Genomic DNA, 13,631 nt, shown 5'->3' with positions numbered 1-13,631 from the left:
ATATATACCCATCCTCCGACAACCCATTGATCTTTCTATAGCCCTGTAGTTTTGTCTTTTCCAGAATGTCATATACCTGGAATCGTGTGTAGTCTTTTCACATTAGCTTCTTTCACTTAATAATATGCACTTAATGTTCTTCCATATCTTTTCATGGCTTGATGGTTCCATGGTCTGGACCTGCCATGGCTTATTTATCCATTAACCTACTGTAGGACTTCTTGGTTGTTTCCAGATTTTGGCAATTGTGAATAAAACTGCTTTAAACAACTGTGTGCATGTTTTTGTGTAGCCATAACTTTTCAGCTCATTTGGGTAAATACCAAAGAGTGCAATTCCCAGGCCATGTGGTCAGAGAATATTAAGTTTTGTAAGAAACTGCCAAATTGTCTTCCAAAGTATCTGTACCATTTTGCATACCCATTAGCAATGGATTGAAAATTCCTATTGCTTCATATCCTTGCCAGTATTTGGTGGTGTTAGCATTTTGGATTTTGGCCATTCTAGTAGGTGTGTAGTGGTATCTCATGGTTATTTTAATTTGCAATAATATAATGACATGTGATATCACTCAACTTTTAATATGTTTATTTGCCTTCTGTATCTTCTTGGGTGATATGTCTATTCATTTTTTGATCATTTTTTAGAGTGTCCTAATGTAAGAATTTTATATTAATATACATTGTAAATAGGTTAACACTATCAAGGTAATTAACATATCTAATACCTCATACAGTTAAGATTTTTCTGTGTGGTGCAAATACTTAAGGTCAACTCTTAAATATGGGCTGCTTCACAAACTTGCATGTCATCCTTGCACAGAGGCCATGCTAATCTCTGTATCACTCCAATTCTTGTATATGTATGTACTGCAGAAGTGAGTACTTGAGGGGCACCTGTGTGGCTCACCTCAGGTCTTGGTCCTGGAGTCCTGGGATCAAGTCTCAAATCAGGCTCCGTGCTCAGAGGGGAGTCTGCTTCTCTCTCTGACCTTCTCCCTTCTCAGGTTCTCTCCCTCTCTCTCTCTCATTCTCTCTCTCTCAAATAAATAAAATCTTTAAAAAAAAAAGAAGTGAGTACTTGAGGGTTTTTTTTTCCCCATACATTTTTATAGTTGTTCCAATGCCATTTGTTTAAAAAAATTCCCTATCTCATTGAATTGACTCCACACCTTGGTAATATTCAGTTGACTATATAGATAGATAGATCTATCTATCTTTGATTTCACTGTTCTGTTCTGTACACACACAGACACACACAGACACATTTTATTACCATGTTATTTATTCCAGGCTGGATTCATTATTACATTTTTATAATAATTTATATACATTATTAAATAAAATTTAAATTTTTTAAATTCCATTTTAAGAAATTAAAATTAAAACGTTTCATGGTTTCCTGAAAATATTGGGGGCCCTAGGCACTGTGCCTGAGGCTAATTGGATCTTATAGGGGTAAAGCTAGGTTCTGTGCATGTAGCTCCGTCAGAAACTGGGTGCAGAGGCCTATGAAACTTTCCTCAGGAAAACAGGTGAGGCTTGTGGGCCCTAAGCCTTATGGCAAATATCTAGGGGCCTATGATAGTTAATTTACAATGTTATGTTTTCATTGTATTATCCCTATGACTAAAGTCTTTTTAAATATTATGATAATGACTTAGTTGGTCCATGGGAAATTAAGGAAAATATCTTTTTAGTCAGAGTTCTCAGTTGTAAGCAACAAAATCTGCCTTTGGTTGACTGAGTAGAAAAAGAATTTTATTAAAGGGCATGAAGTAGTTCACACAATGGTTGGGGTTTTTGGAACATTAGGCTCAAGGTTAAGCCTCAGGAAGAATGCCCCAAAAGAGGAAAATGTTGCCACCACCAGCCCCTAGAAGTTAGTTTGCCTCATGCAGTTCTGTGTGAGGAGAGCAGTTGCAATATTATCATGACAGTCCTTAGTGTCAATTATTATTTTTGCCAAGAATCAATCTTGTAGCCCCTGTTCGGCTAGTGCAGAGAGACCGAATGTTTCGTTAATAATTATATAAAAACACTTTGCCTCATTTAAGACCCAAAATATCTAAAAAACAAAGTCAAGAAAAAAAGGAATTCTCTGTTTCTTAGGAATGTCTCGAGGAAACAAAAACACTACATAGTATATATCCTCAGGGAGCTCACAGATTTCTGAAGGAGGTAAGAGTATGCATAAAACCATTTTCCTGTATAAGCGAAATGGTAGGGGAGCAGAGAGGAGGAGACAATTTTAGATAAGGAGCGTTTGAGCCTTGAAGAATAAGCAGGATTTCGGTAAGCCGGAAAAGGAACATTCCACAAGAGAGGAAACCAAGTGGGCAGATAAGGAGAGATAAATTGCAGGATGTATCTGAGGTTTTAAAATTTACAACTTTAACAAACTGAATACTGATTTTAATACAAGTAATTATATTCCTCTGCAAACCAGTTTTCCCTGGACAGTAATAATTATCAACTGACAGCTGGGTTGACTAGGTGGCTCAGTCAGTTGGGTGTCTGACTCCTGGTTTCTGCTCGGGTCTTGATCTCAGGGTTGTGGGATCTAGCTGACCCAAGCTCTGTGCTCAGCGGGGAGTCTGCTTGAGATTCCATCTTTCCCACTCCTTGGGCCCTGCCCTCTGCGGTCACTGGTGCTCTCTGAGATAAATAAATAAATCTTGTAAAAAATCATCAACTGACAGAGCTGTGAACAGGGTAAAGGTACAGTTTGGTTTTAGGAATCAAGAGATCCTTTTAAGGTATTTGAAGGGGGCAGAAGGCAGAAATCAAGGCTAAAGGGAGTATATGTGGTGAGGAAATTGGAGGGACTTTAAACGGAAGAAATAGTCTATAATTAGAAGAAATATTTAAGTGAAACGGTGTCTTTAATTTGGAAAAGACTTTTGCGTATCTGGAGAGACAATGAAAAGAGATTGTAGCTAATAGAAGAATAAATGAGGTGGGGAGGATAGGGGAAAGCAGAGACATTGGAAAGAGGAACACTTATTTATATAAGATGTAAAGGGATGAAGAAAATGTAAAGATGTTCTAGAAGTGGAAAGGAAGAAAAGCCAGAGATTATTTACCAATAATTTTGGTTTCTATAGAGCAAGAAGTTGAAGGTTAAATAATCTTCGGATAGTGAGGAGTTTCTAGAAAGTAAGCTTTTTTTTTTTTTTTTTTTAAGACTTATTTAGTTAGGGGCACCTGGGTGGCTCAGTGGGTTGAAGCCTCTGCCTTCGGCTCAGGTCATGATCTCAGGGTCCTGGGATCGAGCCCCACATGGTGCTCTCTGCTCAGCAGGGAGCCTGCTTCCCTTCCTCTCTGCCTGCCTCTCTGCCTACATGTGATCTCTGTCTCTCTCTCTGTCAAATAAATAAATAAAATCTTAAAAAAAAAAAAAAAAAGACTTATTTAGTTAGTCCACACACAAAGCAGGGAGGGGCAGCGGGAAAGAGAGAATCTTGAGCAAACTCCCTGCCAATCGTGGAGCCTAACCAGGGGCTCAGTCCCTGACCAAAGTCAGAATCAATTGTCAGGTGCTCAACTGACTGAGCCATCCAAGAGTCCCTAGAAGGTAAGATTTTGCATGGCCTAGTCCCTGTGTCCTAAATGCTTTTCCTCATCACATGGCCTATCCCTCATCCTCTTCAAGTTACCTTCTCACTGGGCCCAACCCTCACACCATATCCAAACTCTTCACCTGCTTCTTTTTTTTTTTTTTTTTAAAGATTTTATTTATTTATTTGTCAGAGACAGAGGGAGAGAGAGCAAGTGAGCACAGGCAGACAGAGAGGCAAGCAGAGGCAGAGGGAGAAGCAGGCTCCCTGCCAAGCAAGGATCCTGATGCGGGACTCGATCCCAGGACCCTGGGATCATGACCCGAGCCGAAGGCAGCTGCTTAACCAACTGAGCCACCCAGGCGTCCCTCTTCACCTGCTTCTTAAAGTCCAGAACTCCCCTACCCTCTCCTTTTTCTTTTTTTCCATAGCTCTTATCACCTTCAAACATACTGTAGGATTTACTTGGTGCTTTTGTTTTCTGTTACCTACCCCCTCCCACTAGAATGTAAGGCCACAGGACAGGGATTTTTTTGTCTCTTTTATTTACTTAGAATGATGGCTGATGCTCAATAAGTATTTGTTGAATGAATACTTTAAAAAGTTGATGTTGGGAGCACCTGGGTGGCTCAGTGGGTTAAAGCCTCTACCTTCAGCTCAGGTCATGATCCCAGGGTCCTGGGATCGAGCCCCACATTGGGCTCTCTGCTCAGCGGGGAGTCTGCTTCCCCCTCTCTCTCTGCCTGCCTCTCTGCCTACTTGTGATCTCTGTCTGTCAAATAAATAAATAAAATCTTTTTTTAAAAAAATTAAATAAATAAAAAGTTGATGTTGAATTGAGAGAAAAAAAATTTTAAAAAGAGTTTTTGGAAGAGTTATAGTTGAAAACAGGATTGATAGTTGATTTAAACCACATTATTGTGCTACTTTTTCAAAATATTAACGTTTTTGTAACAAAAGTTAGTAAACATCTGCCCAGGCAACCTTGGCGTGTCTCCCAGGCCCTCAGTTAGCAATTAAAGGGTAAATACAGGGTGCAGCTAGGCGCTTCTCTCAGACCCTGCTCTACCAGTTCAAGGTCAGTGCCTCGCTATACCAGTTAAAATTTTTTGAATATGTAGACAGTGTTAAGAAATCAGCAAGGGGTGACCTTAGTGGGAGAGGCAGGCCAGGTTGAGAGGAAAAGTGTAAATTTTTTTTTTTTAAAGATTTAATTTATTTATTTGACAGAGAGAGATCACAAGCAGATGGAGAGGCAGGCAGAGAGGGAGATAGAGGGAAGCAGGCTCCCCGCTGAGCAGAGAGCCCGATGCGGGACTCGATCCCAGAACCCCTAGATCATGACCTGAGCTGAAGGCAGCGGCTTAATCCACTGAGCCACCCAGGCGCCCCAGGAAAAGTGTAAATTTAAAGAAAGCTATGTCAACAAAATTCCATGACTTCCTCCAGCAATTATCAGGCTAGAAACCACACAAAAAGTGACAGTAGAGATGATCCAGAAAAACCAGATGTGATCATGAGAGAACACAGGCTAGAGATTTAAGGTACTGGGAGGGTGTATCTCTAGGATGGTTGACAGTGGAATCCAGGTTAAGGGTAAAATGTCATTAGGAGACTAATGGGTTTGACAATGTGGGAGGACTCCAATGACAAGAGAACCCAGAATGGTGGGTCACCCTACTCCCCAACTCATTTGAACTTTAGGGCTGAAAGACCAGAGACAGTGTCGACTTCAATAATATTTTCCTAGTGTAATATAGATCTGAGGACCTTGTCAATCTTTAATTGAGACAGTACATCTTTATCATAGTTATCTTGACATACGTTCATAGAATCTAGTATAATCATATATGACTCCTTACCTGCCCTCAAGATGCTTGTCATCTTAGTGGGAGAGGCAAGACTAATATTCTTCAAACAACACATGCCACTTATGAGACTGGTTATAATAGATTATATGATTTGATTTTAAACTCTACAAAACCAATACAAAAGCAGTGGGTAAAAGGCAGCATCTAGTAATCATCCATTGTTCTCTAGGACTCCATCACTAGGCTATATTATGGTTCTAGCTTCCCTAGAGAATTCTGTACTCCAGTGAAGGTGTCACCTTGAGACGGTGTTGTGGAGTATTCAAATCCCTTTCCAATGTAATGCAGGGTGTCATTGCTGTGATTAGCACCTGTACAACCTCGGGACCACACCACTCCCATTCCACACACTTCCTTGTTAGAAAGAGAAGCTCGGATAATACTTATCCCCTTGCCAAGTAACTCTGTCTGTACCCTTCCTATCACTTTTTTCAAGAGGTTTTGATTTGCTGTTTGTTTTAATGTTATTAGCCATCTGTAAAATGCTGCTTTGGTTTCCACTCGTAAATCACACAGTAATCTGTGTTGATTTTAATTTAATTTGGGTCTACTTTTCAGTCTAGACATACATTTGCCTTGCCTTAACAGGTGATACCATCTTTACTGAGGAATATGCTCTTTTTAAAGCGAACTGTGGGTGAGAATCTCTGCAGTCAGAGCACTGCTTGTATTCGAGAGGTGGGTGTAAGACAGGAATGATATATTTCTTCCTTAGCTTATTATAATTAGAGATATTTGTAAGAAAATAGAATCACTGTTGCCTCAGTGTTGCTCAGCTCTGGCTGATCAGTTCTCATTCACTGGCACCATCCTTTGTGATATAATAGTTAGTTGCTGTGGAGATGATTATCATGTCATGGAGAAAAGAGACAGGCATTTAAATGAAGAATGAGCAGCAGGAGGAAAAGAACATGCCAAAAGCCAAGCATTTCATCTGGCTTAATTTTCCTCTTGCCTTTTTAATGTGTATGTTCTATCATAAAGTTGGATGTATCAACCTAAATAATACGGTTTCAGGGTTAATGAGGACTAAGAACAAAAGGAAAATTTAAAAGGAAAGGCAAGAGATAATGCTGATATGCTTTACAGAGGCAAGACTAGGTTCAAGTTAAAGAAAATACAATGATAAACATATATTTTGGGTCCATACCTCCATAGTTTAAGAAAAATAATTAAGCTGTTTGGACAGTTCTGTTGCAACCTAACTTTTTTGATGTGTTGCTGAGGTAACTTAGCCATCATTCCACAAGCAGGAAGCGGAATGCTGAGAATGAGAGTGGGCTTTGCAGCAAACAGCTGGATTGAATATCACTTACAAGGCATTAATTTTAGGCAGGTCACTTGATCTTCTTTGAACTTCAATTTCATCAAGTATTAAAAATGGAACAAGTTTTAGTATTGTTTTCTGCGCTATTAATTGGTATGGACTCATAAAATTCATACCAGCTGTTTACAACCAATGTCTGGTCTGATTGGTCATAGCATATGTATTCTGGTAGGTCAGTGTCCATTCTATGCTAGTTATTAAATATTCTGAATGTCATCTATGTTAGGACAGAAGAGGTTATGCTGCAATAACAAATTGTGAAATCTCAGTGGTTTAACACAATGACGTATTTTTTGCTTTCATAGATTCCAGTGGGATCTGGCAGTTGTCCTCCCTGTTGGGACTAATGGCTCCAAATCCAAGATCATTAGAACAGAAGACGGGTGGAGTTAAAAACAGGGATGCCGAAACCCGAAGGTGTATGTTATTTCTATTCGATCCATTGACCAGAACTAGTCACATGACTTCAACCTCTCTGCAGGGGAGGCTAGGAAATGTAGAGGAGGTTATGGAGTCATTGGTGAGCACTAAGTGTGCTGACACATCACCCCTTGTTTGGGGAGGATTAGATGGGAATAATATATATTATTATATATATATATATTATATTATTATATTACAGTTTCCAACTGTACCTGATGAGCTAGGTCAGACCACAAAAGCTGGTGCCGGTTTAAGATTTGATGTGAATAACGACTTGGTCGAGATTATTTTCACTTTCACCTGAAACCAGAAAAGAAACAGATGCAGGAATGCACATGAAATTGACCAGGGATATAGGGTAGTGCATGCTGAATGCATCCCAGTGTTTCCACCTGCTTTGCTCTCCGCGGAAGCACGTTTCTGGTTCTACAGCCTCAGCAGCCCATGTAGGGAAAGAATTTGCCAGGTCAAAGGAGCCCAGACCAGAGGTTTGCCGCATTGCCACTACTTTAGGCTGGGATGGATAGTGATAGTGCAGAGCAAGAAGGAGAGAAATCAGCATACAAAGGACTACCTATTAGCATAAAAGAATGTCTTGCCCATCATAGTTATCTATTGTATGATTTATTCCTTACTGCATCTTTGAGACTGCATTAATAAGAATATCCTGAGTTCGGACTTCCCGTCTGTGGTAGAATTATACTAAGTGCTAGAGGGGATGCTAAAGAAAAAGAAAACTGGGCCTCTTCTCCTAAGGAATTTATAATGTAATTTAAGACACTAAGTCACTATGAGTAAACAAGTAATTCCTTATAGAATGACAAAATTATATTTATGAAAGAAGAACAGTTTAAAAATAAGACATCATAGAATAAGATTTTGATTATGAGCTACAAGTGACAAAAAGTGAAAGAAAAGAGAGAACAATTGCTAGGAAAGTTAGTAGAAGTCAAGTAGCATTAATTCTCCAGAGACAGTTAAAGAATATTTCAGTCTTGCACCTTTGGCTCAGGTACCAGAGCCAAAAAGGGCAAAGAATTTCAGATCACATTTAACAATAGGACTGGTTTGGGAGGCTGAAAAAATTTCAACCCAGTTGCTCTGGACAAATTGATACGAGGAGTAGCCTGGATGCTGTGGGAATGGAATGCACATGAGATTTACCCTGGGGCTACCAAGACATGCCTGGGGAAGGCTGGGGAGACAGAGCAGAGGTCTTGCTGTTACCCAGCAAGGGACTAATTAGAAAGAAAAGCCTGGCATTAATATATTCATACCAATAGGTTGTAGAACTATTTGAATTATACTATCATTACAACCATCTGTAGATAATTTCAATCTTAATCATATATTATAAGAATTTTCCCTTATTCTGAAATAATATTTAAAACATAATTTGTAATGGACAGAAAAGAATAACTCTCAAGTGTTGAGAATGTGTGTTTAAAAACATCCATTCTTTCATTAAATTTTCATAATATCTATGTGTAGTAGGTACTGTAGTCTCTACAGATGAAAAATCTGAGTCTAAGAGATAGTCAAGACACACAGCAAGTATCTGATTGAGTTGGGATTAAACCTTAGTTTGCCTGGTTTGAAAGCCTATCCTCTAGTATAACATACTGCCTTGCCTACTGTGTGCTGTCATGCCAATATGTCACCAATTATTAAACTGATCTGTTGTTCAATATTTATGTTGTTTCACAGGGTTTTTTTTAGTATCAAAATCTCTGGTAAACATCTTTACACATAAATTTTGCATAAGTAGGCTTTATATACATGCTTACACATGAATCTTTTCAACAGTATATACTTCTGTAGGATGAACTCCTTAAAAAGAAAATACTGGTCATGGAAGAGTGTAAACATTTTAAAGTTTGATAACATTATTCAATTTTCCCAATGAATAATTATAGTAAACTACATGTTCACCTATCATGTATAGAAGTGACCGTTTCCTTGAGACCTTCCACAGTGGAAACGATAACGTTAACATGTTTTTTGTCGCTTTAACAGCAAACCTCAAAAGCTCAGATTCTAGATGTGTGATCTTCCCACAGCCACTGGTGTTGGTCATTTGGTATTAGTCCCTCATACAATTACTGCATTAATTAATAATTCATTGAATATTTGGCATTAGTTTGTCTCGAATCACAAAAACAAATTTATATTAAAAACTTCATGTTAAGTCCCTGAAATTTAATTCAGGTCAGCAGCACTGCTCAACTAAATACAGTTACTTGATAGGTCAGAAGACTAGATTAATCCATATCTGAAATTCCTTCTATAAAGGAAAGGGGGGGGGAATGCACTTTCCTTTCACTACTTTGTACACATGAAGTCTTTAGGGACTCTTATTTTTGTGATCCTGGGTCTGTGTATGGGCAGGAGTGTTATTGCATAGTATGAATGAGATTTAAGAAAATGAAGGGGTGATGAAAAGTGAAATTTTTCTTAATAATTGTTAAGAAAAGTGTTTTGTTTGTTTTTTGTTTGTTTGTTTCTTGGGTTGTTTGTTTTTGTTTTTGTTTTTTAAGATTTTATTTATTTGGGGACGCCTGGGTGGCTCAGTCGGTTGAGCAGCTGCCTTCGGCTCAGGTCATGATCCCAGCGTCCTGGGATCGAGCCCCACATTGGGCTCCTTGCTCCGCAGGGAGCCTGCTTCTCCGTCTGCCTCTACCTGCCACTCTGTCTGCCTGTGCTCGCTCTCACTCTCTCTCTCTCTGACAAATAAATAAATAAAATCTTAAAAAAAAAAAGATTTTATTTATTTGAGAGAGAACAAGCAAGTACGAGCAGGGTGAAGGGCAAAGGAAGAAGCAGACTACCCCCTGAGCAAGGAGCTCAGTGCAGGACTCAATCCCAGGACCCTGGGGTCACGACCTGAGCTGAAGGCATGTGTTCAACCGACTGAGCCACCCAGGTGGCCCTAAGAAGAGTTTTTAAAAATATTTTGTGTATTTCTTTATGTTTTGGGAGAAATAAAAAAACTGCCAGGATTTAGTAAGTAATGGTCTAGAAAATATGTATAACTAGTCAATGTAAACATAAATAAGGTTATTATTTTAAAAAAATAAATATTTCCTGGAGTATTAAAATTACTTAGAACTTAAAATTACTTAAAACTTGTGGCACCTTTTTTGGCGGTATCTGTTAATTAGATCTGTTCACCTGACTGAGCCACAGGATCAACAAGGAAGCTGCCTTAATTCCTAATTACAGATAAAAATCCCCAGACTGCAAACGTGTATATGAAAGTGAAGAGCAATAGTGTGTGACAAAAATCTCGTTGTATTAAGAGCATAAGCTTTTGCATCTGAAACATCACTTAGTTTTTAATCACATTCTGTCACTTCTTGGTTATTTAATTTGGGGACAAGGGACAGTTGCTTAACCTCCTTCAGCCTCATTTCCTGAACTATAAAATTGAGATGACTATACTCACCCACAGCCAGGTTGTGGAATTACAGGAGAATATGTATTAGAAATAACTAGACAGGGGCGCCTGGGTGGCTCAGTGGGTTAAAGCCTCTGCCTTCGGCTGGGGTCATGATCCCGGGATCCTGGGATGGAGCCCCACATTGGGCTCTCTGCTCAGCGGGGAGCCTGCTTCTCTGTCTCTCTCTGCCTGCCTCTCTGCCTACTTGTGATCTCTGTCAAATAAATAAATAAAATCTTAAAAAAGAAAAGAAAAGAAATAACTAGACATACTAGACGGCTAATATGTTTTAACCTGTTTCATTATTCAGCATGTTTTTGGTAGATTGACTAGTGACCCGGATCTGTAATTATCTAGCTATTCTGGAATCATCATCATTTAAGTTTCTAGTGATTTGCTTAGTTGTAACAACGTGTCCTTCTCCCTGAGAGTATGATTTATTTTAGTGGGGGTGGGGCAAAGGGAGAGGGAGAGAGAATCTTAGCCAGGCTCCATCCCTGTGCAGTGCCACAGTGCGGTGTTTGACCCCACGGCCCTGAGATCATGAACTGAGCCAAGATTAAGAGTTGGATGCTTAGCCACCTGAGTCACCCAGGCATTGCTCTCACTGAGGGTACTATTAGGTGTGAAGTAGACGCAGCAGTTTTTTAATTTTCCGCAAAAAATAATCCAAGCCAGGCTCCAGAAGATGGGGAAGGAAGGAAGGAGGGAAGGAGAGAGAATGGAAACTAAGTGCAGTAGAATAAAAAATAACTAAGTGACTCTTGGAGAATTTTGAGAAAATGGATTGTTTCAAGGTTGATATTTATTGGAAAATGAGAAATAGTGAATTTTGTGAATTTTGAAGGTATGGTTCACGGCTAAAATCTTTAATATATTTCATTTTACAGTCTCATAATCTGTTAACTAACTAAGTGATTTTTATTTTTATATATTTATGCAGCAAATAAATGGCTATTTAAGTGCTTTTTGTGCAAAGTAATGCACTTTTTAATTGCCACTTGTAAGTGTCCTTAGTTTAGTGAAATCTCTCCCCTGTCTGTTGATGGTTTTGCTTCTCTGATAAAGCAGAGAACATTTATTTGCTTATTGGTATCCAAGGGTATTATAATGACCCTTTATAAGCATGATGATAAGAGCTTCAATAATGATATGCAAATAGATATATATGAATTATAGCAAGGTGAAAAAAATTCTCTTTGTAAATGGCACTGGAATGTATCTGTCTTTTTTTTTTTTTTTTAAGATTATTTATTTATTTATTTGACAGACAGAGATCACAAGTAGGCAGAGAGGCAGAGAGAGGAGAGAGAGGAGGAAGCAGGCTCCCTGCTGAGCAGAGAGCCCGATGCGGGACTCGATCCCGGAACCCCGAGATCATGACCTGAGCCGAAGGCAGCAGCCTAACCCACTGAGCCACCCAGGCGCCCCTGGAATGTATCTGTCTTACTTTAGGACATACTTTAACAGTTTGGGGTGGAAGGTGAAAATCTCAGCAGGGTCAGCGTGAGACAAGAGAACAAAAGAAGTGGCATATTCCTCAGTACAAGAAAGGAACAAAGTTCAGAAGGAGAGGAAGGAGAGAGAATAATAAACAACATAGAGAGGTAAAGGATTTTTTTTTTAAAGGATCTCTGATACTCTGCTTTAAGGTATTTACCTTTCTGTCATATAAAATCCCTCTGTCTCCCAGAACTTTCAGTGAAAGTGACTGTTCACACTAATTACCTATGGAAATTTTGTGCATTTTTTAATTTTTTTTTAAGGAAGTTAGAGGAAAGCAATGGGTTTTGCAACAGGATCCATATGTATGGAACAGAAATGGCCCATGTGGGACAGTGGAGTCTTCCATTACCTGAATTAATTCAGCAGAAGCAAAAATTTGAAGTAAAAGAAAAGAAAAATTTTGTACTGAACACCTGTTAAAATCAGTAAGACAGATTTTATTCAGTACTAGTGCACTTGGGCAGAGACTGCAGTATATCCTGAAGTTGAACTCTGCCAAAACAAAAGGTGGAAGGCTTATTTTAAAATGCTGGTGTGTGCAAAAGGAGAAGTACCAATAGATGTTCGTGGGAGAGGTTTAGTCCATAAGAGTTAGGCTGTGCTTGATAAGTGGTGCTTAAGCTGCTATTCTCCCGCAGAGCCTAGGAGACAGGGGTCCTATTTTTCTTGGTGACTACAGTTCAAAGGGATGGCTGGCCCCCAGTCCTTGAGAAAGGGATTCTTTTTTTTTTTTTTAAAGATTTTATTTATTTATTTGTCATAGAGAGAGAAGCAAGAGCAAGCACAGGCAGACAGAGAGTGGCAGGCAGAGGCAGAGGGAGAAGCAGGTTCCCTGCCAAGTAAGGAGCCCGATGTGGGACTCGATCCCAGGACTCTGGGATCATGACCTGAGCTGAAGGCAGCCGCTTAACCAACTGAGCCACCCAGGTGTCCCGAGAAAGGGATTCTAAGTTGCAGAAAACACATCTCAAAAAGATAGAGGAATTACAATTCCAACTGTTCTGAAGTAAATCAGGGGCCTAAGAATTAAAAAGACAGTAAACAACAAGTGTTGGAGAGGATGCAGAGAAAGGGGAACCTTCTTACACTGTTGGGAATGCAAATTGGTGCAGCCACTTTGGAAAACAGTGTGGAGACTCCTTAAGAAATTAAAAATAGAGCTTCCCTATGACCCTGCAATTGCACTACTGGGTATTTACCCCAAAGATACAGATGTAGGGAAAGAAGGGCCACCTGTACCCCAATGTTCATAGCAGCAACGGTGACAGTCGCCAAACTGTGGAAAGAACCAAGATGCCCTTCAACAGACGAATGGATAAAGAAGATATGGTTTTCTTTATCCATGGAGTACGATGGAGTACAATGCCTCCATGAGAAAGGATGAATACCCAACTTTTGTAGCAACATGGACGGGACTGGAAGAGATTATGCTGAGTGAAATCAGTCAAGTGGAAAGAGTCAATTATCATATGGTTTCACTTACTTGTGGACCATAAGGAAAAACAC

General features: G+C 39.4%; 1 non-coding gene across 1 annotated transcript; it reads right to left on the bottom strand.

Moving 5' to 3' along the window:
• Positions 1-777: 777 nt before the first annotated feature.
• On the bottom strand, positions 778-885 carry LOC132026328 (U6 spliceosomal RNA). The gene has a single exon (XR_009406853.1). It is a non-coding gene; the product is annotated as a U6 spliceosomal RNA (small nuclear RNA).
• Positions 886-13,631: the final 12,746 nt, after the last annotated feature.

This window comes from Mustela nigripes, chromosome 10 (assembly GCF_022355385.1).
Source record: "Mustela nigripes isolate SB6536 chromosome 10, MUSNIG.SB6536, whole genome shotgun sequence".
In the NCBI taxonomy this organism is placed as follows: Eukaryota; Metazoa; Chordata; class Mammalia; order Carnivora; family Mustelidae; genus Mustela; species Mustela nigripes.
The sequence above is the reverse complement of the archived record's forward strand: the minus strand, read 5'-3'. Positions and strand labels throughout refer to the sequence as shown.